The sequence below is a fragment of the Enoplosus armatus genome, chromosome 6 (assembly GCF_043641665.1).
Source record: "Enoplosus armatus isolate fEnoArm2 chromosome 6, fEnoArm2.hap1, whole genome shotgun sequence".
Taxonomy (NCBI): Eukaryota; Metazoa; Chordata; class Actinopteri; order Centrarchiformes; family Enoplosidae; genus Enoplosus; species Enoplosus armatus.
Window position 1 is genome coordinate 754,098 of NC_092185.1, and position 10,686 is coordinate 764,783.

General features: G+C 42.3%; 1 protein-coding gene across 1 annotated transcript in view; it reads right to left on the bottom strand.

Moving 5' to 3' along the window:
* Nucleotides 1-10,465, bottom strand: part of peak1 (pseudopodium-enriched atypical kinase 1) — a 64,681-nt gene extending 54,216 nt beyond the window's left edge. Inside the window, exon 1 of the mRNA XM_070907445.1 lies at nt 10,407-10,465. The gene's annotated coding sequence lies outside the window, so the exon portion shown is untranslated. The remainder of the gene's footprint in view (nt 1-10,406) is intronic.
* Nucleotides 10,466-10,686: the final 221 nt, after the last annotated feature.

Here is a 10,686-nt window from a genome sequence, read left to right on the forward strand (position 1 = left end):
ATCACAAAGCGCAGCAAGACATCAAAATCCATCAGCGCTGCTCCCAATGCATAGAAATGAAGTCATTAGACCCGTGAGCGAAGGCAACCCCTGCTGCATTTTACAGCCGCGTGTCGCTCGGTTCTATTTATAGGACGTCAGGCCCAAATTAGCCCTTTGAAGTGTAATTCGTAATATTCGCCAGGTACCAAATAATGAGGGAAGTCACTGGTAGCTACGCTCTGGATCAGCTGAAAGCATCACTGTACATACAACCTAAAAGGGCTCAGTGGAAAATGAAACACGTTTCTGGATAATGGGACTCGATACTTTCTCACATTATGTGTTTGCTTCAGGTCTGTCGAGACAAACAAAGGCTGGACTGTTCTACGTCATCTCATTCATTTCAGTACGAAAAGTATATCGACAGTCAAACACTAAAACAACATTAAAACAATGGAAAGGTGACTGTTTTTACAGAAATAACTTAAGCAGTGATGAAATTAAACTTTTATTTCATTATTTTCATACAGACGAAGACTGTGAGATGCTTCCAAGTTAATTGAGTTCACTTCGAATCGTGCGACTAACAAACATTCCCACGCCTAATGTTCACGGCACTCCCCGTGTGAATCTGAAGCATTGCAAACCACGACTTCTTGTTAAACTTGTGGAAGCCTCTGTACACATGCTTGCTTGCCTGCTTTGCTCCAGCTTGCAGTGGTGCTCTCTGATGCTCGCACATCTCTGCCAGTCTGCGGAGAAATATTTCAACTTTACCAGCCTCGCATTCCATCAACAGCTGAGGTTGTGAGAGACATGCACCAACAGGACGCCACAACACAGCCAGAACCCTGGATCAGGCCATGAGGGCTGTAAGAGCTGTCTCACGTTGCAACCTGACAGGGTTTGGGGATTCATAACAATATAGCTCCGGACTGCTGTGAATTCTACCCTATGACATGTCACGATGAGCTTAAATCAATGCAGTCTGTCATGTTACATGAGACCAACAGCATCTGGAATGTGAGTCTGACTCTGATTTAGGGCTCATCAGGTTTTAAGATGTATATGTGAGTTACAGGTAAGTTCAGTGTTTAGACACAATAATCCTGACCACACTGTGGCCACCAAGTCTTCTTAGTAAGCCGTGTTTCATGCCACATCATTATCCAGTGAAACACGACTGTAAACTGCAGCAAGAACTGCAACTAATGATCCTTGAACAGATTTAACGTCCAACACGATCTGAGTAGCTGAAAGCATTTTCCTGCATCTTGAGGACCAGATGAAAAAGACGACGGTGACACGTGAACTGCTATTTCTAGAATGTACCTGGAAGGTAAGCACACTGTCTGGGGACAGCTGGTGAATAAGAGGACATGTCGACGTCACTGCTTCTCTTCCTTTAGTGTTTATATGACGGAGTAACTGCTCATCAGACGGCCCTCACACACATCTGTGATAGACCCCCCCTCCCCTCTGGACCAGTAGTGGGTGGGGATGAAGCGCTGGAAAAGTCCTTCATCAGTCCACAATGGATATAATGGATCCTAATGATGGATGTCCAAGACTATTAAAAGGGGGGGGGGGGGTTATGTTTAATGTTGTCTCTGTCAAAAGAAGTTAACTCCTTTGCTGGACCTGGATGGTTTGAATGAACCAATCCCCATGAAGAAGACATTGCTTACAACTGTACAGCTTTCTTAGTCCTCAAGTAAAGTACGTGCACTCCAAAACAAAAACATTATAACATATATAATATAATATATAATTCTCCATCAGGATTCACTTTGCTTTGCTCCAAGGTTCTTTCTCACCTTGCTGGGATATTGAAAGAGATACTATATTTCTGGTCAGTTTTTAACCCTGTCCCACTTTCCTCTCCTCAAATAGTTTTCACTTTTTCCCGTCCCCCTGCCAAGCTCTCTAAAATCTAATTTCATTTTGGCCATTTGGCATCTGAAGACAGATTTGACTCTGCGGGCCTTCTGGCAAGAGGTAACACACAGAGTTTCCAAAGAAAAGAGACAGACTATCAATCCATGGAGAGAAAGATATTACCTGGTGACACTGGAAGGAAACAATCATATGAGCTGCAGCATTTACATTTTCACAGACCAGTCTCGCGACAAACAAAAGCGTTCTTTGGGTTCAACTTTCTCTCCGAGTTCCACGGGGATATGTGATTATGTGCTTTGTCATTGTTTGTAGTCATGAACTGCCATTAAACATCACAGACGTCTGCAAATACTGGCCTTAAAATCATTTTTAATAAATGAGAATGAATTGAAACTTTATGCATTTCAACACATAAGATCACGAGTTACATGTTGGGAAATAAAGATATAGAAGATTTATTCTTGAGTGACACCTGTAATGACAATATCTAATATAATAACACCACAATGAGCCTGATGAGCGTCGGTGTTCAGGTCTCCATCTGGCTTCTTCTCATTTTTCAACGCTGTCCATCTTCATTATAAAAACAGCCAGTCACGTCATGATTGCTTGAAGTAAATGGCAATATGAAGATATGATTGATGAATGTGATTTACCTGATGTGATATTCTCTTTTGGCATTCATTTCAGCCAGGCCAATCAGGTCCCTTCATACTGCACCTCCAGTTTAGTGAAATTCTCAACTAATGCATTTCAGTCCATTACAGTCAGATTCATATTCATATCCTCAGTGACTTCAGTACTGGTGATGCACACAACATTGAGAAAGTGAAATCAAACACCACTAACTGTTCAGTAAACACTAGAACACAAAGAGTGTTTGTGAGTCCATGACAAGCAGTGACTGCCTGGTTGCTGCAGCTCCACAGCAGCCTTCAGTGAACTGGGGAGCGTCCCTAAAACGTTCCAGCAAAAGAATCAAACCGACTGAAGTGTACGCATTCAGGGAAACTCATGTGTCATCCGTCTAATTCAAGGAATGACTTTGCTGCCGGGGACTGCAGACATCAGTCTTCATATCAGTTAATATGGGGGTGGGATATTGTCTGATTCAACAGAATGGACAGAAGGTACTTCTTCTTCTTCACCTTAACCTAACCCTATCACCACATATTGCCTTCTCCCACAAAACCTCTCGTTCCCAGGCCCTCGGCGCACTGCTTTACATGCATACAGATTGCACATTATTCTGAATGAAATGGGCCGAATCAGAGCACAGATGATCAATAACAGGGCAGGAGGGGACTCTCATGGATCGAGGGTGCTGCACACCACAGATGAAAGATGACCTATTAGCTCAGAGGCTCAATTTTCATGCTCATCAATAATGCATGTAGTGTAGATGCTTTTCTTCCCGGCTAACTGACCGATCGGAGGAAATACGTTCTTATGGGAAGTGAAAGGTCAGCATTAAAAATATACGCTTTTCTTTCTGTATGAGGCAAACTGAATGTATGGGGCGGATTTTAATCATCTATATATTTGAGTTGGGTAATACTTTAATGCTGGATTCACAAAATAATGAGGTACTGTCTATCAATCTCAGCTGTGCATTTAGATGGTCGACAATTACTAAACTGACCTTTCAAGATTAAAGGGCTGACTACTGACGATTATTAAAGATTACTGAGCAACAATTTGTTCTCATTGAAATTCTTTTGTGAGATTGTTTTCTTAAATAATAATAACTAGAAATATTAAGTTCATTTAAATATTTCATAACTCAAACAGCCTTTAGGATAGATTTAACCACCCATCCTTCTCAAAAATGATAATTCTTAACTTTGAAGATCATAGCATGCGGCTACGGCAGGTCAAAAAAGATATGATGCGACTGAAACTGAGTTTGAAACAAGCATCACAGGAACATCATGTACATGAGCTGAAAACTAGCATGTATGCGTCATGTAACGGGTAAAGAACAACATGACAGATGTCAGAGGTCTGGTACAGAGGAAGGCATTCACCCCACCCTTCAAGTTTCAGAGAGCTGGCATGTAAACACAGCTGAGAAAGCATGCAAGAGAGGGTGGGATGAACTGGATCAGGCCGGGTGTGGAGAAGTCACAACAAGGCATGATTACATAAAGAGCATGGAAACTCAAGTCTCCTCACTCATAACATCCACCCTGATGACAATGGTCAGTAGTATTTTCATATGCTGAGAGGGACAATTACTCTGTCGCCTGTGAAATCCATGCCAGTTCTCTTCTGGGAAGCAATGTAGTTCACATGATATCATACACGATGTTTACAGAGCCCGTGGCCCCTCAAAACCTCCTTCCAGTGAAACAAGTCACATTCAGGTGGATAACTCCTGGGTTGTCAATAAATGTGCAGTGTAATTTCAGATTAGGTTCTTCTTTCAGTTATAATGTGATTCATCTAACAGCAGCTAAATCCCTTCCACACTGACAAGATCAGAAATGGCTTGCAGGAGACGTTCTATCACTTCCTTATCTGGCCTCCAATGCCGAGTGACATCGATCATGTATTAGTTTGTGTGTGCGTGCCTGTGGTTAGAGTGAGTTCATCAACTCCTACAGAACTTTTTAACAAAGCTTTTACAGCTGCCTTCCATCACATGCTTCAACGTTTCTATGCACTTTCATTGGCAGTCTGTCTTAACTTTGCACAACAACGAGTCTCAAAGGGCCCGAGAGCATAAGAGAGGGATCTTAGCTTGAATTCAGAAGATTAAGCCCTGCAGGAGGCAGAGAGCAACACTTCTGAACATGCAAACATGATAAATCACATGTGCAATGTCACCAGAGGCTATTAAAGCTGTCAAATGCCTTCATGTTACAAAACAGTTTTACAAAAAATCCAAGTGAAGTAGTATAATCAACAAAACATACATACCACTTATACTATAATCAAATGCTCTTCTATCAGACACTCGTACACTCTGCTTGCACAGCTGTAAAACGAGCTTGTGATTCAGTGGTCAGAAGGCCAGAGGCATTCTCAACAGGAAAACAGTGATACTTCTCTTAGAAAGGTTCCATTTTGACTTTAATATCAACTCCAAAGCATGAAATCCAATTTGTCATTCCAGCTTCAAAGCACACACCAGGCAGGGGGGGTGGCAGAGGCTGAACAGCTGAAACTTCAGCTTGTTTGAAGAGCCAGGCAAGACAAGGTTGACTAAACAGTGAAACAATAGGTGGTCAGACTGAAGGGCTCGGAGCAGATCAAGTTGAAAGTCTTTGGGCAGACTGGAGGCCAATAAATCTGAAACACAGACTACATGACACCATCTGAAGTAACTTGAACTATTTCCAAAAGTCAGGGACTTCCCCCTCAATATCCTGAAGTGCAGAAAGCAGCAAACAGAATCAAGCACCGTCCATGACCGATGGGGGATCACTGCGAATCTTATTCAAGCTTATCTGCATCTTAAAATTATCCATAAATCTAATGCGACAGCATGATCAGCACGATGTCTGCCGTTGGGAGACGAGCTCAGGGCCATGCAGGTGTCACCTGCAGTAGTACGGTGATGACTCTGTATCAGTGGACAACAGGAGGACTCCAGAGGTCTGGTGGATGACTTTGTTGGGTGTCAGTTGAAGTGTCCACCAGAGAGTCCACGTTCAACCAACTCATGACAGCAGCTGTTCACCCTCTTGAAGACAGTTTGGACAAAAACTGACAAAGCTGCCGTCTGTAGCTGAACCTACAGTCTGACTTCCCTGGTGGTTAACATTTACTTCACTTTCAGATGATTAACTTTAGTCAGAACAGGAAACAGAAACAGGGTAACCAAGGTAACATGATTTTTGCTTCCATTAAATCTCACGGCAAGTATTAGGTTTATTACAATATGACTAACATCCCTGTCTTCAGTATAACACCAGCAGAAACTCACATGTCATTGGCCGTCACACGCTTTACCTGCTGCTTTTGTTCACATCAGGGCCGATGATGAAAGGTTTACAGCGAACGTCATGAGCTGTCTAATTACTCCAGCTTCTAACATGCTGCCAGTGCATTTATGGGTTATGATGCATGTGGAAAAGCAGCTTAAGTGACGTTGTTGCGGTTGCAGTGCAATGCATTAGGGATGACTTGGTGGCATTTTGGAGGAGTAGTATGTGTAGGGCTCTTTGTGAATCACAAGAAATAAACCAAAACGAAGAGTCTACAGCCATGCTAAATGTTTACATCAGCATGCTAACATGCTCACACTGATAATGCTAGCGTGTTGATGTTTAGCAGGTATCTGCTCAGAAACCAAAGAATTGGACAAAATGACATTTTGTCCAGATGATGGCTCTAGATGAAAAGTCAGGATAACAAAGTTTTCACAGTTCCTCCCCAACAGTTGTTGAGTTATTTATTTTATGATAACAATAAACTGGATCATAGGTTTATTTAGAATACAGACTGCATGGGTAAGTAGAGCTTCAGAGGAAATGATAACACTGGTACTTCCTCTAAATAGCCTGGATAAAGCAAAGTTAAGCTCCCTGCATAATAAATATCAGCATTCTTCACTGATGAATGGGAGGACGGTTGGTGGGAAAGCCTGTCCAGATCTTGGCAGCCTTGACTCAGGACTGGGGAGGAGCCACGGCAGGCCACGAGGAGCGATGACCTCCTCTCATGCAATGCCACATTCCTGCCATAACTAAGTTGAAACAGGCCTGTGGTTAACTATAGCAAGCAGCGTGGAGGGGACAGGGGTCACAGCTTGATGGAATTTAGGGGAGACTGCCCCCCACCCCTCTCAAACCATTTTGAATAGGCTACCTAAATCCACCAAGACTGCTGCTGGACCTCGAGGGTTCAGGGTGTCAAACTGACGTCATTTTTATCACTTCCCCTTTGTTCCATCAGCAGGTGACGGCAAGAGACAGCAAGAAAATAACCTCAACATTTGGTCAGTGTTGTTGGGATGTTGGCCAGAAGACATATTTCTTTTATAAAAAGAATGTAAATCAAATGTATGGACGTATGTATGTGCTAACGTGTACTTAAGCCATTACTAATATTTGTAAAAGTTACTACTTATTTCAGGTTTTTATCTCCTGATCATTCTTTCTTCAAACTAATCATAACCAGATCGGGCTTGTGAGAACTTGCAGTTGATGAGTATGAGAATATATAAAATAGCAATAACAACATTTGTAAGTCTTTGCTGGCTCCCTCTGACTTTGGTTAGAGCAGTGGAGCACACAGCTGACCCATAGATCATTTGATATTGATGTTTCAGACATCTGCGACTCCCTCAGTGAAATTCACTTTCACTCTCTGAGGTGCTCTGATGGGAACTCCAACAGCTGCTGGTTTCCACAGTCCACTTAGTGGGGCCTTAAGGGAAAGTCAGGGACTGAGGGAGGGAGAGTGTGATGGGAATACATGCTCCAGGCACCAACTCATTTATTGATCTCCACTGACCTTGGCTCCTTTGACATGCTGGGCTTCAAGGACAGACCGCTATCCAAGGTCTGTCTCTTTCCACTTTCTCACTACATTTCCTGGAAGTTAGATACTTTCTATGGCTTCATTGATTTAAACCTCATCAATAGGCCCTAATGGGAAGACTTTACATTGTTTACTGTTGGAGCACTTTTAGTGAGCACTGTTGAAATGATAACTCTAGAGGCAAAAAGCCCAGGGCACATCCTAATCCATTTATCAAGGACAACCATAGCGGGGAAATGCAGCAATCAATAAGCAGAGTAACTTAAAGAGCTTCCATGAGTCAACAGTGTGTAATCTTGATGGATCTATACAAACACATACTGCCAGACAATACACACCGACTTTCATAGCAGCCGGAAACTCCACAGGGAATCAAAGGCTGCACGGCGAAGCCACGTGCATCCAAACAGAACAGAAAGAGTCTGAAGCCAAAGCTGATACTCTAACAAGATGTTCAGTAAGACAACAGATGAAGCATTTCACAAGGAAATCTTCAATCGTTAAGTGCCTTTCAAACTACAAACAGGATGCCGTGTCGTATTTAATGTGTTAAAGTTACACATCTTATTTCAACTTAGGAGGGGAGTTGGACTGGCTAACTAGTAACGTTAGCCTCGACACCGACCTGTCACACAATACACTAATTATTTCACATAATCTCTTGTACTCTAACTTCATCTGTTCAAAAGCATCACGAGTTTCACTTCTCACTCACTAAAACTGTCCTTAAAAAGGGCCGAGGTTACAGCTGAGTGTTTACACTGGACTGCTCTAACGATCCTAATCAGGGGATTAGCTCAGAACGAGCGGAGCCGGTGGGCCTCGACTTGAGCGTTCATCTGCTGTGTGTTTAGTTTGTGCATCAGTTCGTACACAGAGAGCTGTTGGAGAGTGCAGCAGCAGGACAGAATGATGATCAGTTGGATCGTATATTATCTCTGCTGATTCTGCAATTGTAGTATAGGTGCAATTTCCCATGAATCAAAAATAAAGATATTAAATATTTGTGAAATCATACAGAAATATGGTCAAAGCGATTACTACGATCAGGTCCTCAATTGAAGTTTCAGTCTTATGCAAATGACTAACGATTAACGTGCTTCGGGGTAGAATGCTGATGTTGCCAGCAACTGACTGCATTCCCTTCAGTAGACAAACAAGCCAACAACTGTTCATATTACATTTCTACATAGATGGTGGAGGAGTTGAAGATGTCTGTGGTACTTCCCAAGCACTGACAGCAATGACCAGAAGCAGGCAGAGACTTCTTTATTTAAGATTTAATGATTAAACATTAATTCTTTCTTCCTATGACATCTCTACTAAAGAGTGTCAGTAAACACAGTCGCAATACAGCACACATGTTGGCTTTGGCAACAGTAATACAGACCTGACTTCACTGCTGCATCATGTATTTGAGGATCATTATTACTCGACACACCCCCAGTCTCCCATCCCCACACTCAGTAAATAAGTTCCCCAGAGGAAACCGAGCTGAGATGTGGAAGCCGCATTCTTGCGTCCTCTTGACCACATTCCAGTTAATGCCCTCACTATCAGAATATAATCATGTTGTTAAAAACAACCCACTCAAATCATCTCCCCCCCGACAGATCCCCCTGATCCTCCGTGAGACTGGATGGAGCTGGGTCTATCAGTGGGAGCCTGTGAACACAGCAATGTGTGGTGGCTGGCCTGGACTCAGCCAAAGACTTGGCAAGTCCAATTATACTTCAGCCATTTCAAAGTCCATCCAAAGACAAATGTGGGATTTAGCTTTGGTGCTAATTAGGCCTTGGAATCATGAGAGACCTCACGGTGCACATCGCCACGATACATATTGAAACGGTGGACCACTAGAGCTATTTATTAGTTCGAACTACTTTTAGTGATAAAAACATTAAAATGACACCAACATATAAAAGGTTAAATCCCTTTCGCTAATGACTTCAGCACTTTCACACCTTCTGAAAGTACATTTTCTACACCATCGTGTCAGACATTTGGATAGAAATACAAACAAAATGTGCATTAAAAATCTAAAATTAAACCTTAAAAACTCAGACACATTCATATTTTTATCCAAAAAGTACATAGAAAGAGATACATGGATATAGATATACTATAAATACTGCAGATGCTGAAGAGTTTTGGTACCAAAAAGAAAGAAACATCTACCAGTGAAACTTTTTTCCTGTAGCAACAAGAGCAAAGTATGTTTGCAAGACACAACAACAGACAAAACAGATCAAATGTGTCAAAGGGAGGAGGGAGAAAAAGGAATGTAAAATATGTTTTGTGAATGTGAAATAGAACAGCGACGACAACCATGTTGGTATGAAATGCAGAGGGACTTACTGAGACAGCACAACACAGCAGAGGAGGTAATAATAATAATAACAATAATAATAACCACCAAAACAGAACAAAAACCAAACATGGACAGAAACAGCTGCTGAGCTTTGGAGGTGGCACAAAGCTACAATTTTGAAATATTTTGGTCATGAAGTCAGAGAGGATGAAGATGTGTGTGTATTAACAAGCAACCATGTAAAGTAGTCAGCTAAATAAACAGCAAAATATAAAAATATACCTCTTCCTAAACATATACCTCTCCCTCTCGTACGACAACAACACAACACACTGTAGGCTTCTCAGTATGACAGACAGGCAGGCAGACAGACAGACAGGCAGGCAGACAGACAGACACCTGCACAAGTTAACAAGGTGAGCTTGTTGAGCAGTTTGACAGATTTGACTGCTTTGTAGTTGTTCAGAGAGGGAGGGTCCTGGAGGGGCACTCACACAGGCCCAGCTCAAGCTCTTACAGCAGAAGATGGAGAAAACCTGCCTCAGCACATAAAGTGATGTAAAAGCAGCTTAGAGAAATTACGAGTGCTTAGTTTAATGCTACAGATCTCCCTGCGAATTCAGAACTGACAGAACTACTGTCACGTGCAAAGAGACTGATTCATACTAGTACGAACTGAAGCAGCAGCTTTAATAATAATAACGTGCATTTTGACGCCGCTTACCTGCCAGGCTCTGCGGCTCCCTGTTGTCTTGAGTATTACAGGTCTGAAAGAACCAGAACTTGCTGATTCAGACAAAGCCACAGGGCATCCTAATGCTGCAGCCAATTTTCCTGCAGACAAGGGAGGCAAGAGGCGAGAGGGCAGACGTCAGCTTCATGTCACCATCAGGAGCTCCTGGTGAGGCTCATTTAAATGAAAGGACTTCTGTTTGGAAGTGACAAACTGACACTAACTTTTTTGTGCATTCACATGTAAATAAAGAGAAGCACAGAACAATTTA